Here is a 4,262-nt window from a genome sequence, read left to right on the forward strand (position 1 = left end):
CGTCATGATGGAAACTGTTGCTTCGTAATTGGTGAAGCCGCAAAAAAGCCCTAAAAGACGCTGAAATTTTGTAGAACCAATCAGAAGATGCCACGCTTCACGAGCATTAAATGGAAGTGACACATAAAGCATCAGTTCTAGAGAAGGTATAATGGCGGCGAAAATTCCCGCTTTAATGAGATCCACTTCCCAAATATTCAATTGATGAATAAATGGCATGGGGGGACTATCTGTATTGGTAAAAATTAAATTAATATATCGAATTAATTATGTGGTGACATATCATGACACGTGGATTGGTAAAGGAATGTCAGTTGGCGAAGAATAGATGAAGAGGCACGAACTTTAGCAGGCACGGGAAAAAATCCAAGAAAGCCAAAAGGGATAGGTGCTCGAACCTCTTGATATTCTGAAGAGGCATCAGAAGAGTGAACCTAAATAGCAAAGGGGTATAGATACGTATTATTGGAAATTAATAAGCATTAATTACAGAAAATGTTACAGAATCTGTATTAAATTGTCACGACCCGGATTTCCCACCCTCGGGAGTCGTGATGGCGCCTACTAGTGAAAGCTAGGCAAGCCAACCAACTTAATTATTTGCCTTGTTTTCATTTTCAAATTCGTTAACAGTTATAAGCCAACAATTTATAATCAACAAGATTTAACAAGCGGAAGAATAAATTTCAAGTTTAATAGTACTGCTAATACCATTCCATAACAAAACTACCCAAGATTGGTATCACAACTTCACAGACTGTCTAAGAGTACTACAAATAAGGGTCTGAAAGAAATAACAAAAATACTGTCTCTGGGATTGCATAAAGAAACAGGAACATAGATAGAGGGAGACGCCAAGGCCTGCGGACGCCTGCAGCACTACCTCGGGTCACCTAATGATCAAGAAGCGGAAAATCTCACTGCGGTCCGAAATTTGCAGCACTGGGATCTGCACAAAAGAGTGCAGAGTGTAGTATCAGCACAACCAACCCCATGTGCTGGTAAGTGCCTAGCCTAACCTCGGCGAAGTAGTGACGAGGCTAGGACCAGACTACCAAATAAACCTGTCCAGATAAATAATGTACATTGGAAAATAAAAGCAGAAATATATATTCCAGGATGGGAGGGGGAAACATGCTGCGGGGAAATATCCAATGACAACAGGAGGACAGCAAGCAAATATATGGAACACCACAAAATTCAATTATCAACAAGAATCAGAAGTCAAACAAGTGCACGGCATCACCCTTCGTGCTTTTACTCTCATCCTCACCATAAAAATCAATATAAACTGCACGGCATCACCCTTCGTGCTTTTACTCTCATCCTTACCATAAAATCAATATAATCGGCACGGGATGGTACATCGTACGGCACGGCATCACCCTTCGTGCTTTACACTCTTCCTCACAAAATAATAATAATAATAATAATAATACACGGTATCACCCTTCATGCTTTAACACTCTCTCACCAAAATAACACACTCTTCCTCACCCAATCAACAAGCACAAACAATAAGGGCAAGGAACAAATGAATCATAATAAAAATACCGGCAAGGAAACAATATCAAAACAACAACATCCCGGCAAGGGATCAATACCATAGTCCTCTTCTCATTTTCACATTTACTTCACAACTTGATTCACAATTTGAGCCAATGCTCTATAAGGTTCAATTGCCAATTATACTTCCACAAATCACTTTACAACTTGAGCCAACGCTCTTTAATATACAATTACCAATATTCTTTCCACAACATTGCTCAACAATAGCAACCACCACATTAAACATGAGCAATACAAACAGAGTCACATTAATCATAACATAAGACTCACGGGCATGCTTGACACCGACGTATAGATACTCGTCACCACACCTATACGTCGTACTCAACAATTAACACATAGCATATAAGACCAAACTCCTATTCCCTCAAGCTAAGGTTAGACCAAACACTTACCTCGATGCCACGAACGCAATTCAAGCCTCAACTATCGCTTTACCTCTTCATTCCACCACCAATTCGCTTGTATCTAGTCACAAGTTACTTAATTACATCAATAGATGCTAAATGAATCAATTCTAATGCATGAAAATAAGTTTTCTAAAGTTTTTCCCAAAAAGTCAAAAATCGACCTTGGGATCACATGGTCAAAACCCGAGGTTCGAACCAAAACCCAACTACCCATTCACCCACGAACTCAAATATACAATTTGTTTTGAAATCGGACCTCAAATCGAGGTCCAAATCCCCAAAATTTGAAAAACCTAGGTTTTACCCATAACACCCAATTTACCCCATGAAAATCATTGATTTTGAGTTGAAATTAAGTGAAAAGATGTTAGGGATTGAAGAAAACATGTTAGAAATAACTTACAATTGATTTGGAGAAGAAGTTGCCTTTGAAAAATCGCCCTAGAGTGTTTATGTTTTGAGATGATATGAAAAATGGTTGAAAATGCGTCCAAGTGTGGATTTACAGGTCTCTGATGTCGCAATTGTGAACCTAGACCCTGCTATGCTCGCATTTGCGAAGTGACTTTCGCATTTGCAAAGTCGCTTTTTGCGATGAATCTGTCGCATTTGCGACACTGGGGAAATCCGGGCCACTTCGCAAATGCGATGGCCCTTTCGCATTTGCGACATCGCATTTGCGATGACAGTTTCACATTTGCGACCCCAAGGCATACCAGGTCTATTCACATTTGCGATAAATTCCTCGCATTTTCGAGCCTGCAGACCTGCAACATACCAGCAAACTACTAAGTCCAATTTCACTCCGTGGCCTATCTAAAGCTCACCCGAGCCCTCGGGGCTCCAAACCAAACATGCACGCAAGTCCAAAAACATCATACGGACTCACTCGTGCATTCAAATCACCAAAATAACATTAACAACTATGAATTTAGCATCAAAATCATGAAATCACTCAAGAACATCAATTTTTCTAATTTTTTCAAATAAGGTCCGATTCACGTCATTTCAAGTCCGTTTCTTACCAAATTTCACAGGCTCAACTCAAATCATATATAAAACTTGTATCGGGCTCCGGAACCAAGATACAGGCCCGATACCATCAAATTTCAAACACATTTCATTTTTAAAAACTCATCTATTTTTCAGAAAATAATTTTCTTTAAAAATTCATTTCTCGGGCTAGGGACCTCGGAATTCGATTCCGGGCATACGCCCAAGTCCCATATTTTCTTACGGACCTCCCGGGATCATCGGGACACGGATCCGGGTCAGTTTGCTCAAAATGTTGATTGAAATCAACTTAAATTCATTTTAAAGGCAAAATTTATTATTTTTCATAGATTTTCATATAATGGCTTTCCGGCTACGCGCCCGGACTGCGCACGCAAATCGAGGTGAGGTAAAAAGGAGGTTTTTAGGCCTCGAAATGCTGAATTTGTTTCTAAAACAAGTGATGACTTTTTGGGTCATCACATAATTCAGTTATGATTGCCAATTATAACGTTACATTAAATGCCATTAATTGTCCATAAAGACTCAACTATGAAAAGAGAAAAACGTATTACTTAGAAATAGCTATAAAAGGTGAAGAATGAACATTTATAAGGGCACGAAATACTATTGGAATACAATGATTTATTTTTCTTTCTATTCAGCTATTATTTACATCTTTTTCATATATTACACATATACGAGTTAGTCTGGTATGTGTTAATTGTTGGTAATCTATGTTCGAAACCAGAAAATCAGAGCAGTACCACATGGGATTCAATCTCGGCGCTTTATTCGTCTCTCTCAACCACCAGAGATAAATAATCTCATTAAATTCCTTAAAGATACACAAGTAACTTGTGGCTCAGAATTACCTTTTATTTTATTTATTGAACTAACGCTTCTTTGCTTCTATAATTTTCTGATTTTAAACACAATTTTAATAACATTAATTTATTCTTTCCTTTATTTTTCTGAAACCAAACTACCTTATAGTACTTCAACTTATTATAGAGAGATAGAAGCATTAAGTATAGTTTTTTTTTTTAAAAAACGAGTAGAGAAAGACACTGGAAACAGCACTTCAGAACTTTCTTTAAATAGGAAGTTTCTAGTTACATGAAACAAAAGCATGAAGCATGTGGGAAGATTAAGACATTTTGTACTTTGTTTTTTAAGTCCCGCAATTGAAAGTGTAACGACCAATTAAAGCCATACAAAAGTTGCAAAGAGATTGGTGGCTAAGATTGGGATATCGCACAATAATTTATGGGGTCGTGTCCAAATAAA

This window comes from Nicotiana attenuata, unplaced genomic scaffold, assembly GCF_001879085.1.
Source record: "Nicotiana attenuata strain UT unplaced genomic scaffold, NIATTr2, whole genome shotgun sequence".
Classification (NCBI taxonomy): domain Eukaryota; kingdom Viridiplantae; phylum Streptophyta; class Magnoliopsida; order Solanales; family Solanaceae; genus Nicotiana; species Nicotiana attenuata.